Raw genomic sequence first — 19,783 nt, 5'->3', positions numbered from 1 at the left:
TTCCTTTATAGCCCAACATTAGCCGCCTTTAGCTTAGCAGTGGTGACCGTGAAGTCATGTGACCGTGCTGTAGTTCCTTTATAGCCCAACATTAGCCGCCTTTAGCTTAGCGGTGGTGACATGAAGTCATGTGACCGTGCTGTAGTTTCTTTATAGCCCAACATTAGCCTCCTTTAGCTTAGCGGTGGAGACCTGAAGTCATGTGACCGTGCTGTAGTTCCTTTATAGCCCAACATTAGCCGCCTTTAGCTTAGCGGTGGAGACGTGAAGTCATGTGACCGTGCTGTAGTTCCTTTATAGCCCAACATTAGCCTGCCTTTAGCTTAGCGGTGGTGACGTGAAGTCATGTGACCGTGCTGTAGTTCCTTTATAGCCCAACATTAGCCTCCTTTAGCTTAGCGGTGGTGACGTGAAGTCATGTGACCATGCTGTAGTTCCTTTATAGCCCAACATTAGCTGCCTTTAGCTTAGCGGTGGTGACGTGAAGTCATGTGACCGTGCTGTAGTTCCTTTATAGCCCAACATTAGCCTCCTTTAGCTTAGCGGTGGTGACGTGAAGTCATGTGACCGTGCTGTAGTTCCTTTATAGCCCAACATTAGCCTCCTTTAGCTTAGCGGTGGTGACCTGAAGTCATGTGACCGTGCTGTAGTTCCTTTATAGCCCAACATTAGCCTCCTTTAGCTTAGCGGTGGTGACGTGAAGTCATGTGACCGTGCTGTAGTTCCTTTATAGCCCAACATTAGCCTCCTTTAGCTTAGCGGTGGAGACGTGAAGTCATGTGACCGTGCTGTAGTTCCTTTATAGCCCAACATTAGCCTCCTTTAGCTTAGCGGTGGTGACGTGAAGTCATGTGACCGTGCTGTAGTTCCTTTATAGCCCAACATTAGCCTCCTTTAGCTTAGCGGTGGTGACGTGAAGTCATGTGACCGTGCTGTAGTTCCTCTATAGTCATTTGTTGGCGATGCTAACTTCCCGGTGTCCCTTCCCTCTGCTTTACCTGCGTTTATCCTTTACTCACACCAGCTGCTCTATCTGACTCTCACTTTCCAAACCAGGTGCTACTGCTTCTGCATCGACTTTCTTCTCTTAGCATGAACTGTTTTTGCCAACGTAAATCTGGCATTAGCCTTTAGCATATGTTGGTCTCGGCTCTTCTTGCTGCTTGTGAAGAATCACATTTTTGGGGCCAAGAGCTGGCTGCACTGCAATGGAAGCAATCAGGTAAAAAACAGAAGCCACCTTGGTGTAAAAGGGTAAATGTTATCCCAAAGAGGGAGGGTTTTTAAAGGGAGTGGACCGATTCTGCATGCCATGATTCAGCAGCGGCATTTCTGCTGGGTTGTTTCACCCGTTGATGAATCACAGCCTGGCAACAGGCATAAAGCAGGCTTTCTGCAGTTGAAAAAGTGTTGTGAAGAAGCTACACATGTTCCTATGAGTGGAAAAGAGTTGAAATTAAACGTATCAGAGGAATGGGAGTGCAAAGAAACTCCAGTTTTTGTGCTTCAGGATCGAGCCAGGCGCCATGTGGTCCCCAGCTGTGTGTATCCCTGCACTCTCAGACTGGAGGAAAGAAACCCTGTCTGGATTTGACTCAGGGAGACCCCAAATGACTGTGTGTGTGTGTGTGTGTGTGTGTGTGTGTGTGTGTGTGTGTGTGTGTGTGTGTGTGTGTGTGTGTGTGTGTGTGTGTGTGTGTGTGTGTGTGTGTGTGTGTGTGTGTGTGTGTGTGTGTGTGTGTGTGGGGTAACCCTGCGACATGCTTGTTCTTTCACCCTGGAAACTTTACACATTTTTTCCATTCTGATCCCGCTCTTACCTCCTACTCTCGTTGCCAAACCTTTCTCTCTCTCTCTCTCTCTCTCTCTCTCTCTCTCTCTCACACACACACACACTGCTAATTGTGCAGTATATTTAGTCTACCGTGTGTGTGTGTGTGTGTGTAGAAAATGGCTCCCAATTAGTTCAACTTTGAAACTTTTTGGCCACTATTCCCCCCGTTTTCTTTCTAGAAAGTTCCCCCTCTCAGCCCCCAGCTACGTATGTGTGTGTGTATGTGTGTGTGTAGTGTGTTTGTGTTGGTGAGTGTGCATGAGCTTGAGGGTCTGGCACTAAGACGACCAATTAAAAACCAGTGCCGGCAGCAAAGGACCAATGAGAGCAGGGCGCCAATGTACTTCTCCAACGTCGACGTGGTAACGCAAACCAGATGCAGTTGGGCAGTGTGTTGTGTGTGTGTGTGTGTGTGTGTGTGTGTGTGTTTGCAGAATGCCTCTTTGCTGATACACACTTTCTGCTTGTGCATGTAATGAACAGATTTTTTTTTTTGGAAAGCGAGTTGCAGAGCTTGCAGATTTTCTTTGTGTGAGAACCAATGGGTCGGACAACAGAGATGGGAAATAAGGAAGAAATATCACACACACACACACACACACACACACACACACACACACACACACACACACACACACACACACACACACACACACACACACTAAGGTTGCACTTACTGAGCGTGTTTCTGGGTCTTTGCGGATAATAATTTATGTCAGGAAACCCTCACCCTCGCATGGAACGCACCATTTGATTTTTGTTATGGCTTTCTTCAAAGTCTATTCATGCCACACGCTTCTTTTGAAGCTGAAGTGCAAAGCGTGAGAGGGGGGAATGAAGGTCTGAATTCATAAAACTCCTAAGAAATCATAACGTAATTTTCCACTTTGGCTGTGGGAGTGTTTAGGGGAATGCACAGCAATGGAAAATGATGCATTTTTTGTATTTTATGACAGAAAAATTGGAAATAGCAACACTCTAAGTGGCCTTTTTTTAAGGAAATATACATTATTTGGAGTTTGTATGTTTATGGTTTATTGCACAAATCATATTGAAGTTGCAAAATCCTTAAAAAATCCTAAAGAAATTGTATTTTTTCCAAGTCATGCATCAAAAATCTTCACTAATTAAGGTTAAGGCAAGCTTCTTTTTGTGTGCAAACTTCTAATATGTGGACTCTGCTTGCATCCTGAGCATTTCGACCTCCCTGAATGAATGGTGTGCATTGCATTACAGCAGATTAGATATTGACCCCTGTGTAACATCACTCCATCATCATGTATTAGGGGATATTGACTTGGTATCAAGCGTGTATTTTTGTGTGTGTGTGTGTGTGTGTGTGTGTGTGTGTGTGTGTGTGTGTGTGTGTGTGTGTGTGTGTGTGTGTGTGTGTGTGTGTGTGTGTGTGTGTGTGTGTGTGTGTGTGTGTGTGTGTGTGTGTGTGTGTGTGTGTGTGTGTGTGTGTGTGTGTGTGTGTAAGCAGTACGTCTGCTTTGGTGCATGGACGTAGTCTGGATTAAGATGTTAGTTACTCTAATAGTGAGTACACAGAGTTTATATCCGTGCAGTGCAGACAGGTCTCTGTACTGCAGGACAGTTTCAAGGTTTCTTCATTAAGCATTACGTAATTGCGACTAAAGTTGGAAATGAAAAACTACAAACGTCCCGAAGCATTTTTTGAGAGTTTAAACCTGGGGCCTGTCGCTGTGGTCCTGAGTCGTGGATCCTCAATGGCTCCATATGCAACCTAAAAGTCTAAAACATAAATCATTTCTAGGTGTTTTTTTTTAACCTGAAATCACAGAAAGCACTTTAATCAACAGCAGTTACAACAAACTGAAATACTTTAAAAATAATAAACCCAATAATTAATACAAATCTTAACGGCGAACCCTTAAATAATAACCCTTAGATATTCACACTACGGCAAAAGTGATAAACAAGAAACAGCACTCTCAAAGGGGCAGCACATTGTGATACAGCTCAGTTATTCCTAAAATCTGCTGGATCATGTCTTCCATAAAGTCCATTTTAAAAAAAGGATTTCCAACTTTATTTGGATTGAATCAAAGTGTCTTCAGGAAGTAGTTCCCCTCAAACTGCACTCATAAAAGTGGGGTAAAATCATGTTTCCCTGAGCGTTGTTACGTGGAGAACATAATGTACTGAGGCTCTCTCTTCAGATTCAGAAGTCTGACTGTGACAACACACTCTCTGCTCTCAGCTCGTGAGCCGCTGCGTATCAGATTTTCCGAAGAGCCTTACGGTAAATCCCGGAGCTTTGTGGGAATCCTCCGTTAATTAGGGATTCACCTTGCAAAGTTTTTTTGGGGGGATTCTCCGGCTGGAACAGATGCTCGTTGAGTTAATGGAAGCGGGAGTTTGAGTCCCAGAGAGCGACTCATCCCGCAGTGGAAACGCTCTGCACGCCTCGGGGCTCCGAGGATTTATTTGACCTCCTCCTCACATCACTGCTCCCAGATAACTGCACACACACTGGAGGGACACACAGGAGACGGACTGTTGTTGTTGTTATACTTTTTATTTGTTGACTTGTGTTGCAATGTGAGGTGCAGGTGAAAAACCATCACAACAACAAAAGGGTTTCCTTCAACCAAATACCAGCCCCCTTTTATTTCCTAGCCTTTCACAGGAACTGGAACATAAATCGCACAACGTCAAACGCTCTTTCCACAGGTGCTGCTCTTTCACCAACCAGGGAACAAATGCCCCCTCTCCCTTCTCTTCCCAGTCATTTATAGCTGATTGCCCGCCTTCCCAAACTAGTCTAGGCCAATCAGGCCACGGCTCTGAAAGGGTAGTGGAGAGTTAAACAAAAATAAACAACATTTTCAACATTTAACAAAACCCTCAAGGCCTCAGTACATTCAGTATCTGAGCTTACAAAGCGCTGTACATTCAAAACAAACGAGATCTTAACAAAACGGATAGTTTTTAACTTAATTGGCACACCTTACATCACACACTCTTAGACCTTCCTGATGCTGAATGAAAGCTTTATTGATCTAACACAGAACGCATGCTGATTACGTAATGGACTCACGGTGAGGATACGTTTATATGATTGAGAAGTTTACGGACTTCCCCAAAAATAGCTTTATCTATGGAACTGTGTGTGTGTGTGTGTGTGTGTGTGTGTGTGTGTGTGTGTGTGTGTGTGTGTGTGTGTGTGTGTGTGTGTGTGTGTGTGTGTGTGTGTGTGTGTGTGTGTGTGTGTGTGTGTGTGTGTGTGTGTGTGTGTGTGTGTGTGTGTGTGTGTGTGTGTGTGTCTGATCAATAACCTCCTGCTGTTTGGGATTAGAGCTCTGTGAGAGATGGAGCTGCAGATAGAGGGATAGACAGTCCCAGAGGGGGAGAAAGTGGACCCTCAGTTTGATGAGAATCTGACTCTAATGCAAATGGGAATTGATCGCGGCTGCAGAAGTGTCAGGAGATACTCAACAAAAAGTGTGTGTGTTTAGCTTTGTCTATCTCTTGGTCTCCTCCGGCTTCTTAACTCGTCACTTTATGAACATTGTTTGATTATACTTTTGTCAGCGCTGATGGATTTTTGATGGGTGTTTTTAAAGTTCCTCCTACACCAGGAACAAGAATGTGTGTGTGTGTGTGTGTGTGTGTGTGTGTGTGTGTGTGTGTGTGTGTGTGTGTGTGTGTGTGTGTGTGTGTGTGTGTGTGTGTGTGTGTGTGTGTGTGTGTGTGTGTGTGTGTGTGTGTGTGTGTGTGTGTGTGTGTGTGTGTGTGTGTTTGTGTGGGTGTGTGGGGTTCCCAGAACATAGTGTCATCACTACATAACACCCACGCTCCTATTGGCTAGCTCTCTGACACATTGTTAGTGATATAGGCTAAGGGGCGGGACATCTCTACGCTGTTGACCAATCACCGGCCAGCTAACCAATCAGAGCAGACTGGGCTCTGGTTGCAGACCTTTTTTTGTAAGAGCTCATTTTCTTTTTCGGCATTGCTTTTAATTGTAAAACTTCAAGTACACTTCCCACATTCATAACTCTTGTATTCTTCTTATTTACTTTTGAATACTTTTTGATGTCGTCTGGTGTGTTTTTATATTACTTATTTGGGTAAAAAGGACCAAAACTCAATTTATTCTTTGAACACTTTAAGTAAATTTCCTGGATTATTTTCACTTTTAAGAAACATTTTCAATGCAGGACTTTTACACGCCCAGACCACATCACCCCCGGTCCTCTAAATCCTCCACTGACTCCCGGTCGGATACAGGATTTACTAAATTCTAATCACGAAGCCCTCATTGACCTGGGCCCTCGCTTCCTCTCTGAATCTCCTCCACCGCCACATGCCTCAAGTCTGTAGATGCAAACAACCTAAACACCACCTGGGCTAAGCTCCTGGGGTTACTCAGACAGTCAGGAGCAGGTCCTTGTCCGTCGATCTGCTCCTTCGTGCCTGTGAATAAGCAGATAACCAGAGATCTGCCCGGAGGCTGCGACAGCCTGATCTCTGTGCTGTGAGGAGAGCCTGGATGAATGTAATTACGTCTCTAATTAGACTTTTAAAAACACCCATTACATCACGGCACCGAGGCGGACAAAATATCTGTTCCTTCACCCAAACAAACGAGTCCCATCGACCCTGCAAGACCTCTCAAATGACTCAAACTGATCTTTATTAAATGTCCTCAGTGGAATAATAACCCTATTACTATATTATCCGAGCCAGCAGGCCTTTAAAAGTTGGCTCTGGTCTGCAGACGGGTCCTTCATTAGGAGCTCCATTACCGTCTCCTTGTGTTGTGTGATCTCTGTGAATTATCAGCCATCAAGCCGTCCCTCTGATGCTGATCTGAAGCGTCTTAACGAGGTTAAATCTGCTGTCGGCGCGCCAATTAAAGAGTCCCTCGAACAGGCGTCGCTTTATGCAGCTGCGATTCACAAGACAACCCCTTTTTAACGCCGGGAAGTTGTTGACTTTCTTCTCCTCCTGATTTCATCTGGTCTTGTGTTTTCGTAGCGCTGTGTGTATCCAGAAGCCACCGGATGTTTAAACGTCTGCAGAAAATCATCCTGTAAATAATACGACTCTATTTTCAGCCCTGCTTCCCAGTCATGGCTCAGTATCTGTTGTTGCAGAAGTTATAAATATAACACACTTTCTTGTGATTTATAACCAGTTTTTTATTTGATTTATTTTAAACTTTAACTGGAGATTTTTACTTTAACTTATTTTATTACGGAACTGTTTTTATTTATTATTTTGTTTTATTGGACATTTTATTATTACTTGGTCTTTTTTATATTCATAATTTTATTCAATTTTTTTTATTGGCCATGTTTACTTTAATTTCTTGTATTTATTATTTAATATTTGTAATATTTAATGTATCTTTAATTGAAATCCTGGTATTTTTATAACGTTTTTATTGATCAACCAATCGGACCTCTTTTTAAATGAATGTGTCATAGCAGCAGGCGGTCTGCCTCACTTCTCCTTGTCTTAAAACCATAGATTCTCTCCGTAATTGACATTGAATGCTCCAGCAGACTGAAGTCAGTGTGGTACAGCAGCGATAATGAACAGGTGTTAATGCAAGCTGTCTCCAGCAGATCAAACCCATGCAAATCAAACAGGTGTTCAGAAAAAAACCCCTGTGGAAAACAGAAAGCAGAGAGTGGCTACTGTATTCAATCAAAAGATGAGGTCCTGGTGAGCTGGTTTTGGCATGAATCTTCCTGTTATTATGGGATGGAAATGTTTCAATTGAAACTGAATCACATCTGGAGACGTTTGTTTGGATAAAAGCATCGTGCAGATTTATGAAGATGTTTATTAAAGAGGCCCTTCCCCTTCCCCTTCCCCTTCCCCTTCCCCTTCCCCTCCCCGTAGTGGGATCTATAGGTTTTAGTGCATGTAAATGGTGTGCAAAGGCTTGAATCCCAAAGTTCCCTCCTCTTTAAAGCTAGTGAACACACTGAAGTCCAAATAATGGCTTCCCAATATCAGATATGGGACCAACCAACCATCACATGGACACACCGTTAGCCTTCTGCGCTTTTGGAAAGTAATCCTAGTTATATTTTTGACTTCTTTCTAACTTGGCATCCTCAAAAACTAAATCTGTCTTCAGCTATTTTGTACAAAAAGCAAACGATTGGGCCACAACTTTCTACTCTAGCAGACTGAAATGTAAGATTGGAGGTGCTTTGATCAGTTTTGAAACGGCTGACATCAACGATTTCCCAAAGCAGAACAGAGATATCTTCAATTTTATGTGTTGTTCGTCCTCTTTTAAAGACCCTGAGTGGTTTCCTGGTAGTCCAGTAGGTTAATTGGCAAAGGCCTCACTTAAGAAAGGTCCTTTAAGACATTAAAAACTATGTCCTTCTTAATTTGAAAGTGAATTTGTCATTGAAGCAGGAAAAACTTCTTCCTTCCACTCAAGTCCCTGAATGCACCTTTTGTAAACTTTCCCCTTGCTCATTGTGAGTGAGATTCAGGTGTGTGTGTTCATTAAAAACATCAATCAGAAGCTCAAATATCCCGTTGGCAGGTTAATTGCGCGGATATTGATTTCACTAACTGCACAGAAAACTCATTCTGGTCCAATTTGACTCCCTTTTCTCTTTCTGTCCCTCCTCTCTGTCTCCGTCTCCCTCCACAGAGCCGCTGAGTTTTTATGCTGCTTTCATGTTTGTTTCCCAATGTTTGGATTTTCCTCCAATCCATCTTTATTTCCATCTGCTGCTTTTCCCCCCCTGGCGCTTACACCGGTGTTCCCTCATTACACAGAGGGGTTGGCCGTCGGCGGCTTCCCGCTGCACTACACTGTTAGATGTGTGTGTGACTGAGTTACTTTGGCAGAAGAAATGACAAATCCAACAATATTCTCAGACCTTTTTCACACAAGTTTAAAGCAGCTTTAACGTTTTCCCTTCCTGTTGTGTGTTCTATAGGTTTTAGTGCATGTAAATGGTCTGCAAAGGCTAAAATCCCCGTGTGTCCTCCAGAAACCTCCCTTCCAAACAAGGTTACGTCACTATGCTGGTGCTCCAACGCATTGTACGTGATAGGCTAAGGGGTGGGACAATCTCTAAGCGGTTGAGCAATCACAACAGAGCCGGCCAGCTGACCAATCAGAGCAGACTGGACTCTGGTTTCAGACGGAGGGTGAAAAGAGAAAATAAAGAGACAAGTGAAATTATAACTATTTAAGTAATAAACCCGCCTACGCATGACTTATTGTAAATCTCTTCCTAGTCCGGAATAAAGTCTGTCTAATTAGTTAAATTAGCCAATCAAACCAGCCAATCAGAGCACCCGATATTCTTCTGCTACATCTCTGCATGTGTGTTTGTGTAATCACAGCCATATGTGTACACATTCCTGTACTGTACATAACATCAACACACACACACACACACACACACACACACACACACACACGATGCCCAAACACTGAGATGCCGACAACATCGCCATAGAAACCGAATCCTGGCCAGTGAGACGGAGAGTAAACATTGTCTATGTTGTCATGGAGAGGTGGACTCTGTTTGCATGCCATGTATTATTGCTGATTTTTATACTGTGTGTGTGTGTGTGTGTGTGTGTGTGTGTGTGTGTGGTCTCTTCAGCTAGCAGTGGCTCTGGGGGGCAGTGATGGAATGTATCTCGGAACATTTACTCAGGAATTGACCTTAAATACATATTTGAGGTACTTGTACTTGACTTAAGGGTTTTATGATTGGGCCGATTTGCCATTTTATCCGACAACATTTTTTTTTACACTTGTTTGTCAGCTGTAGTTACTCCATAAAACAAACTGATTAAAAAATATATGATTGAAGAATTAAATAAGAACACTTTATTCAAGAAAAGCTGAAATAAAACGTTATTTGTTTTATCTTTTATTGGAAATTTTACCAAAACTTTTAGTGTTTTCTGTTTTTATTACATTTTTAAACTTAATTCTATAAAATATTATATTGGATATTTTTCTTTTAATTATTATATTTATTTAAATGTATTTATTTTATTGGACATTATTTGTAATGTTTAATATTTCTATTCTAATTTATTTAACTTTATTTTTTAAATGTTTATTTTTATATTAAAATGTGTAATTCTTTTTTAAATTTAATTACACTTTATTATCTTAATTTTAGAGAAACATTTTGTGTTATTTGGTTTGAGTTTTACAGTGTGTTGGATGATATTTCTGTATATTTCTGCAGCACGTTAGAACTTGAGAAAGCTCCGCTACGGGTAGAGACTCTTTAAAAGCGGCTTATGTGTGAAGATTTAAATGTGCTGTTGTTGCAGTCCTCTTAGAGATGTTTTTTATTCAAACTCTTCCCTTTCTTTCTGTCTCCTGATGTTGCCCAACAACACAGACCTGTCTCTCTGTAAAACTACGGAGAGACTTTTGAGTCTTCCAACACTTAATGTCCACGAGGCTTCCCTGGAGATTGGCAAAGCTCTCAGAGTCACCGGGGTTTATGGGCTCTCTCTCTCTCTACCTACACACACACACACACACACACACACACACACACACACACACACACACACACACACACACACACACACACACACACACACACACACACACACACACACACTTTGCTCTCCCTTTCTGAGAAGCGATTGACTTATTTGCTCTGTATAATGATCCGCTCGGTGCCAGAGGAGAGTTTAGGGGAGAGAGGGAGAAAGGGAAGTGTTGGGGGAAGACTTTGATTCTGGGACTCTGGTTCCCCTGGTCTCTTTTGTAATGACTGCACATATCTGTGTGTGTACGTGTGCGTGTGTGTATGGGTGCATAAAGTAGCAGTGGTGAAATGTAATGTCCTAGAACAAAAATCTTCAGGCTAAAAACCAAAAACACACCCAGAAAACCATTGACTTCCAGACAAGCGGACAGGAAGGGATAAACGATGGGTTTTAAAGATTTGAGTGTTCGCTCTGATGTCTATCAATAAGCAAAGTTGAGGAAATCAGTCCCAGGTGGTAGAAATAAAGCTTGTTGTTGTTGAAATCCTTTTATTTGAGCCCGTTCCAACACTTAAAGCTCTGTGCTATCTTTTCCCATCTTCTGTTTGACATGTCGTCATTTCCCCGTCGTTAGCACTGATTGCTAATTAGCTTCTCTGAGTATCTCAGCTGAATCTAACACTTGAATATCCTGTGTGTGTGTGTGTGTGTGAGAGAGAGCTTTCATGTGCTGTGTGTATGTGTGTGTGTATGTATGTGTGTGTGTGTGTGTGTGCGTGTGTGCGTGTGTGCGTGTGCGCAGACTACAGTAGCGTGCCTTCAGCTAATATTAGCCTGTGTTCTGTTCCAGATTGGCAGCGATGATAAAGCTAACCTCGTGCTAATGTTGCTGATTCTGGCGCAGAGCTGCATTCCTCTCATATCGTCACTTCCCTCTATTTGAAATGTGTATTCTGAGAACTTTTTGTAGTCTAAGCTTTCCTTCAGTCCCTCAGTCTGTGTTTGTGTTTGTGTGTGTTGACCTCACGCTAACCTGCAGCAGGTGTGTTTTCCTGTCAATGCTAATGCTAACGGAGGCCCTTTCTTAATGAGAAGCTAGCTGCCTGTCTTCTGGGGGAGCAAATCGTTCAGATCTCTTTTATATATATCAGAAATGTAAAGACTTTTAAATAGTTTTGGTGCAGTGAAGACTGTGTTAGTGTCAGTGAGGAGAAATTGCAATTTGCTGTTGTTTTGGGTAATCTTTATTCATTTTCTAAATATATTTCTGATGCTTTAGCTCCTTCGCTTGAGCCGATTAGTTTTTTCCTGTTGATCCACCCATTAAAGAGAGGTAAGGGACAGTGTAGAGTAAGTTATTATCTACTACCAAAGAGTGCTGGACTGCTACATGTGTCACACAGAGAAAATGATCCTGCCAAAGCTTAAGTTTTATCTTCCTGAGCGAGAACATTTCACACCGACAGCGACGGAGGGACTTCATCCAATACCTGCAGTGTCAAAAGACCCGGAGCAGAAAATATTGCTCGACTATCCTGACGAATGGCAGCCGGCCAGCATGTGAGAAGAGAGGGAAAGAAACGAGAGTAGGAGTAGGAGAGAGATTTCACACTTCTGGTGACGTAATGTGAGGAAATATCACTTTCTCCAGTCAGCGGAGAGGTAGAGAGGAGAGAGTACACTACCAGATATCACACAGCCGCTGCCATTAGGAGCTTCAGATATGCTAATTCCTGCAGTGTAGCTTTATGATGTTCATTATTTGCTCAGTTAAAGGCTGACTGTCGCATCGGCAGCTTTGCAGAGTAACCCATCGATGCCACTTATAAACTAATGTAGAGATCTTTATTGCCCAGTGAGATGGCCCTCCTCCACAGTCATTACACTGCATTACAATCAGAAGCAGATGCAGAGGGGATGTAGTGTTTAGCTGTGAGCCTTGTACTTTAGCAAGGGTGTTGCGACCCACACATACAGCTGTAACAAAGGGCTATTCTGAGGGGGGATATACTAATAGGAACCTGAGAAGGAGTAGAAGAGGGGCCTTTCTAAATAAAACAGAAACACTGACTGCTGCAGCAAATACTGTGCAGTAAATTCAACAACCGGGACTAAAACAGAGTCACTAAAGTCAAATTCTGACGAAGTCGATTGCAGTAATTAGGTCCGATTTATGTGCAGTATGACTCTGAAGTGTTGAACACTCTCTGTCTCCTTTGTCCCCCAGTAAATGAGCCCCTCTCCCCCAGTAAAACCAGCACTCGTCATTAGAAAGATCAACATTATTGGCAGAGAATCACTCTCTTATAAAGACCATAAATCCTCCACCAGAGAGCAAAATCAAACCCTAAGTTAAGGTCATCAATAATGTTATCTCTGAATCTCCGAAGGCTTCATTTGTTTTGGTAAAATACTGTATCTGAAACTGAGCTAAAGAGCATGCTGCGCCCTGCAGAGAGCTGGCGTCTCTCTCAGAGTACAGACATGATCAGGAGGAGAAGTGAACAAACACCTCGGGTGTCAGAATCACACTCCGTACACTTTGTTCCTCTGTCTCACTTTGTGTTGAAACGACACAAAAACTCCTCGAGCTGCAGCTGAAAGAGGACAGTCCTTCAAACCCACAAGAGTAAGGATGTACTGCAAAATGTAAAGGTCTGTCTTGTTTCTGGGGTATAGGTTTTTTTGTGTGCATGTAAATGGTCTGTAAAAGCTCAAATCCCTGTGTTTGCTCCTGAGGGATTTTCTCTCCCACACAAACCTTTTTTACTTCCTTAATAAGTGACATCACTATGTAACACTCACGTCCCTATTGGCAAGCGCTCCAGCACATTGTAGGAGCGGGACATCTCTAAGCCAACCAATCAGAGCAGACTGGGCTCTGGTTTCAGACAGAGGGTGAAAGAGATGCTGCAGCACAGGCAGTATGAGAGAAATAAGGAGCTTTCTGAACATTAAAGGAGACATGTCCCAGGAGAGAACTTTGCACCATTTACATGCACCAAAACCTTTCCTTCACACTACGGAAAGGGCCTCTTTAATATATATGTTGCATGGAAACTGAAGCACCTCACAGAGTCCTCCTCGCTGCACGGTTGGGCGCAGTAACGATGATCTCCGGCCGGGTCTAAGTTCTGCTGGAGCTGCAGCGTCTCCGCAGACAGACTTCCCGATGAAAGCCTGCGTTGCTAAGCAACTCGCAGACCGCAGTGGCAAGATACAGGGGTGTTTCCTGGCTGATGAGGGATGTGTGTGTGTGTGGAGAGTGTGTGTATGCATTGGAAAAACCCTCCTCACCCTCCTTTTTGCTGCATACATCTCATATGTACATGTGGAATGACGAGGCTGCAGATCTTTCTTTCTTCTGAATATCGAACCGAGTTGTGAAGTCGGCCGTTATTTTTGCCGCTCTCACATAAAATTGATTCATATAAGTGTCCCCGTTGTGTCGATATACAGAGCTGTGTGTGAATCCATATTCATGAGGGGGGGGGAGGGAGGGAGGGGGGGGGGCTAAGAAAGTTGCCGCCTGATAAAAGTTTAATGGTGTTTGCAGTCGTCCACGTTTCCCCCGTGGGAAAACGATTGTTCAGTTATCTAACCTCCCTGACACACACACACACACACACACACACACACACACACACACACACACACACACACACACACACACACACACAGTTTCTTCTTCTTCTTTGTTTGCTTTATCACCTGCCTCCCATTCTGTCATCCCTTGTGTTCTCCCCCCTTCCTCCCCCCTTCCTCTCCCCTTCCTCTCGTATGTTTCGCACTAATACAGTCGGGGTAACAACACACCTCCTAACTCCTCTGCTCCTGACTCTGCTGCTGTGTCAGCGAGGATAATAGCTGTCGTACCGTCAGGATTCCCCGCACCACGAGCCGCTGCAACATGTCGGCCTCTTGTCGCTGAGGCAGCTCAGTCACCGGCTTCACACTCTGCAGTGTTTCTACGTCTTCCTTCTGGAGTTAGGCTTCCCTGGCGCTAAGAGGTGCTGCTCTGCAGGAATGAGGCGTGACTGGGGGAATGACTCGTAGCATGTGAAGCTCTGAGGGGTCCAGAAGCGACCTGATGAAGAGCTGAATAAGTACAGTCCATGTACTGCTGTTGGGTTCTCGTCCAGTTTAACAGCAGTCCACTTTAGAGTGGTTATTTGTCTACAGATTCACAGGAAGAAGCCCCTATCTCTCATTAACAAACATTTGAACATCTCTGTTTTGGTCTTTTAGCGTTGGTCGGTCCTCTGCACGTCCTTCTTCGTCATCCTCTTCTGTCGCTCTCGAGTGACGTACTCAAATAACATCTCTCATTACACTTTGCTACACAATTCTTGTGATGTATTATAAGATCCAACACATAATGATAGTGGGGGCCGTGTGTTTAGTTTGTAACTCCACGCGTTAACACGATATCCTATTAGCTTCATGCTACTTGGAAACCGGAACTCCAAGGTGTCGCCCACCATCCGGTCCGTGAGGCAGCACTATGTCAGTGAATTATGTAAAGTATGAATACATTGATTTATTCTCAGTCCACCGAAAGATTACAATTCATTCATAGCAATCTGGTCTGAGGCTTCATAATGTCATGAATTGCTCATGTTATCAGAGAATAGAGAGGTGTTCAGACATGCAGATCAACCATAGGGTTATCCAAAAGGTCTTTGATTATTGAGGCAGTTATGAGGATTTGCACTGGCCTGATGACCTCTTACCTTCTTCCTTTTCAAGCCTCACCCCCAACATCTGCAGCAATGGCGTTCAGAGTGGAATTGTTAGAGCCACTCTTACTGCATCCCAAATCTGCTTGACTTGATTTCTGTAGGATCGACGGTTGGATTCAGTAACAGAGATGGCCAGGGAACTGGGATCTACCTTAAGTGATTAAGTTGCATCTCACAAACACAGATGAATAAATGTGGACGTGTGAATGCATGACGGGTCGCACATTACAAAGGGCAGCAGCAGGACTCAATATTTCATGTATTAGTCTGGCATTTTCTGCAGACTTTTCCCCCAAAAAAGTTCCCTTTTTCGTCATCCCCTCTCTGAATATAGCTGTGAGAGGAGAAGGGAAGGCGTGATCAGAGAGGAAGGAAAGCTTTGAGGGCTTTGGAGAACTGAAGGATTGACGGGAGCGGAGCAGCAGAGGTTAGACAGCAGCACACGTCTCTGACTTGAGAGATAAACTTCACTTTTCCTTCCTGTTTTCGCACACTTTCACATAAAGTTGATGTGCTTTCGTGGCTTTGTAAAGTTTGTCCTCTGAAGAGAAGGTTTTTGCCCGCCTGAGGAAACAAAGGCGGGAGAAGAAGCCGTCGTTATGAGCGGAGAAAGACAGAAAAAGGGGAGTTTGGAGTCTGGATTTGTCTTCGCTGCAGTGATTTCATAATCACATCTTCGCTGATTTCCTGTCGTCACTGACACTCAAACTAACTCATGGCAGAATCTAAATGCCCACACTTCAGAGCTCTTTCAGACTTTAACATCTGTCCAATTCAATACTTTTCTTCCCAAACAAAGCATTGTTGATCTCAGGAAAGGTGCAACAAAAAACACATGCTTAGATTCAACAGACACGGCTCTGTTCTGGGTGTGTGAATAAGACAGTAGATGCTCTTTCGTTGGGATATCAGGAGGGAGTATTGCAAGACGTTGGCAGATGGTGAAAGCTGTAGTTTATTCTAAGCTTGACTGCAAACCTTGCAATGTCAAATGATGTCTTTATACGGTCAGCGCTTCGAAAGCAATTCAGGAGGATATAAGAAGTATTTTATGAGGACTTGTGGCTAAATCTACCAGACGTACAGCTCCTTTTCTCTCTGATTACTGCAGTCCACTCTACACTTGATTAGCCTTCTCTGAACTTTATGGAGAAGATTACGTGGAGTTCAGAGCAATCACAGATGACTAGCAGGTTTATTTTGGTAGTGAGGCTTGATCTTTTTATATTGAAAGTCCAGTTTACATGTTTTCTTGGCTTTCCCTTTCTTTTGTATTCTGTCCTTCTCTTATTAAATTCCCATTAAACCATCTACCAAAGCTTAGTGGTAGTGCTGTGTCCACATGCTTTATCTGTAGCTTCTTCCACCTGTCCTGTTCTTCTTTCTGCTCCAGTCCAAAAAACAACAACATATCCTTTATATTCAAATGACAAAGCTCCCTGTTTTAGCTGTAATAATGTGGACTAGACTGCTGCTGTGGTTCTATACAATCTTCCTATATATACTCTTTCCTCTCAGCTTAAGTCCTTATCTCATTGATGGCAAGTAAACCATCTCTCAAAGCCACACAAACCCACATCTCATATGCTCTCGCTGCTCCTCCTATACCTTCTTCCACCTGTCCTGTTCTCCATGTTACTTCAGTCCATGCGCTCTTGTATATTTGGATGTCGTAATCCTAAATAGACAGTTGTTTGAGGCAGATGCTGAAGGTTGTCTGAGTCATTTCTGTCCTTTGGCCTTTTACTTTCTTGCTTGCTTTGCATTGCATTGTTCCTATGGTCATAATTTAGTACTTAATGGTCATTTCCTCCACCTGTTCTGACTTAATTCACCAACCCTTAACCTTGGCAGTCTTACATCCTTTCTCTGGCCTTTTCCCTCAATGCCCGCTCATTATCAGTCCTTCAAATAGGCAGTAAAACTTATTTGAAAGACCCCAGAAAACCCTTATTTCTCTCATGGCTTGCCCGTTTCTGATGTCCACGTACTTTAAATTTATCGGTCATTCCTTCCACCTGTCCTCCTCTTCCTCGCCCTTTCCTGCTCGTGTCACCGTCACATTTCAATAACCCACTCACGTTGGACACTTGTCTGAATACCACTGCACCTGTCCTCCAAACACAGCCTTGCGTCCACTGGTGCAGGACTTTGTCTCTGTGTCACGTTTGGACTTCAGGGCAGAGTGATTTTTTTCAATGAAGAAGAAGAGCCTTTTGGACATCCTGTGTGAGAATCCCCTGAGCTTTCATCTGAAGTCCTTTCATGAGCACAATAGAGGCCGGGATTTCAGCAGGTTGCATCAAGCTGTCGCGGTTACACACTGTACCGAGGAGGCAGGCTGATTTCCCCACAGCTCAGGCATGTTCTGGGCAATGGACGGTATCAATTGGGAAGATATATACCCTGGAAATATGGAGGAAATCAAGAGTAACAACAGTGACAAGTAAAAGGAAGTATTTCTTATGGATTGAACCCGTGTCATTGTATCTAGATCGATGGAAAGCTGACTGTTAACTGTTTTCCATCAAGTTATGTTATCTTGCAAATGATTTTGTATTCCCTTCATGTATTATGAGTCTGTCTCCATTGCACTTTGTCGCTTGCTGATTTTATTGCCAAAATACTCAACTTTTCGGGAAATATTTTGACTTTTCTTCAGATTTCTGGTGTTTCTTCTCTAGTAAAATGCACACAACAACAGCTGCACGGAGTAACAGTTTTCAGGCACTGTTTGCAATAGCACTGTCTCATAAACCACCTGTGAGAATACGGATAGCATATGTGGACGATTGCAGACGCTCAGGGATCTTTCAAACACGTTTCATCTCTTTTTATATTTACATCAGTTTAAAAAGTAGTCTTTATTCCACTTCATTTTGCATTCTGCTCATCTTGTTCTATTTCCCATGCATATAGGTTACTTCTTCCTGCGCTTTACTTGTCTCTCTCTTGTCTCTTTAATATCTTATGTATATTTTATCTTGCATGCTCTATTTTTTTGTGCAAACGAAAATACAATCTTGAATCTCCTCCTACAAACACGGTTGGGATCTTATTCCACACGTTTCTTTGAATGTCTCGATGCGTCTGCACTATCACGTCATGCACGGCCCCTCGTTGATAGATATAGATTTGTGGAAAGAGCGTACGAAGAGTCGAGGATGAGTGTGGATGCAGAGCCACGTCCTGAGCGAGTTATAGTAAACACGATGAATAATATCTATTCAGAGAGGCGCGTCTGAATCGACCGCCCTCACACCGAGGATTCATGCCCTGCTCTCATGAAAGAAATACGAGCTGCGTAGAAACTTTTCTACAACAAACTTTACTCTTTTGAATCATTTCTTCTTCCTCCTACCTTCCTCTGGAGGAACACACACTCCTGCACACACACACACACACACACACACACACACACACACACACACACACACACACACACACACTCTCTTTGTTGTGTGCGGATCATTAGTGGACTGAGAGGATCAGCGGCGTGATGCAGGGAGGACATTTTATTAGAATACTGTTCATTAGACAAGAAGAAAGGGACTCAAAATGTGAAGGAACCCCGGAGAGAAGGAAACTTTCAGGTGTTGATGAGTTTGATAATGATGTGTGTGTGTGTGTGTGTGTGTGTGTGTGTGTGTGTGTGTGTGTGTGTGTGTGTGTGTGTGTGTGTGTGTGTGTGTGTGTGTGTGTGTGTGTGTGTGTGTGTGTGTGTGTGTGTGTGTGTGTGTGTGTGTGTGTGTGTGTGTGTGTGTGTCACTTCTTGCTCTCAGTTTTGACGGAGCATATCCTTGTGTGTCTTCCCTCTAATTGAATCTATCCCTCAGGGCGTCAACGCTTGTTTATATGCTGACACAATGTGTGTGTGTGTGTGTGTGTGTGTGTGTGTGTGTGTGTGTGTGTGTGTGTGTGTGTGTGTGTGTGTGTGTGTGTGTGTGTGTGTGTGTGTGTGTGTGTGTGTGTGTGTGTGTGTGTGTGTGTGTGTGTGTGGAGGTAGAACAGTGCGAACACACTCTCCTTACTGTGTAATTATAGCCCACCAGCTGGGGAGACGGAGAAGAGTTATTGATTGAATTAGTCGGATGAATTCATATTTAATGCTCTGCTTTGTCTCCATCCTTTCTGCTGGGCTCTCTCCTCTGTCGTCTCCTTGATTCCTTCGGGTTAATAAATCATTTTAATTGAACACTTCCCATAAACACGTCTGAGATGAAGCAGGAGCGCGTCTGTGCTTTACACACATGTGCCCGAGGGAAGAGGCTGCTGGGTTCAGTGATTTACGCCGTGGGGAAAAGTGTCTGTCCTAACATTGGCAAAGAGAGATGAAGAGCTGCTTTTATGGAAGAACGTTGGTTTTATATTTGATAATGGTTGTAGTTCTAAAGAAGCAGCTAATGTCCGTTTTGAATTAGGGATCAGGGGATCTAGATCTTTCAGTGTCAGTTGGAATCTCAGGCTCTGGTTTCTTAAGTCAGTCTCTTTGTCTTATTGACGGGCTGATGAAATACAAATGCTATTTACATTTCTTTGAAGTTTTCAGTCTTGGCTCTTGCAAATTGGAAAGTTCATTGACGTATTTGCAGGGTCTGCAGTTAATGGTGATTGACAGAATGTCTTTAGGGATAAGTCACCAGATATTAGAGAAACATGCTAATCTTTACTTAATATTTCATGACTCTTTAAAGCGTTCATCTCATCGATTGAGAGGTTCATG

The sequence above is a fragment of the Eleginops maclovinus genome, chromosome 10 (assembly GCF_036324505.1).
Source record: "Eleginops maclovinus isolate JMC-PN-2008 ecotype Puerto Natales chromosome 10, JC_Emac_rtc_rv5, whole genome shotgun sequence".
Lineage (NCBI taxonomy): Eukaryota > Metazoa > Chordata > Actinopteri > Perciformes > Eleginopidae > Eleginops > Eleginops maclovinus.
The sequence above is the reverse complement of the archived record's forward strand: the minus strand, read 5'-3'. Positions refer to the sequence as shown.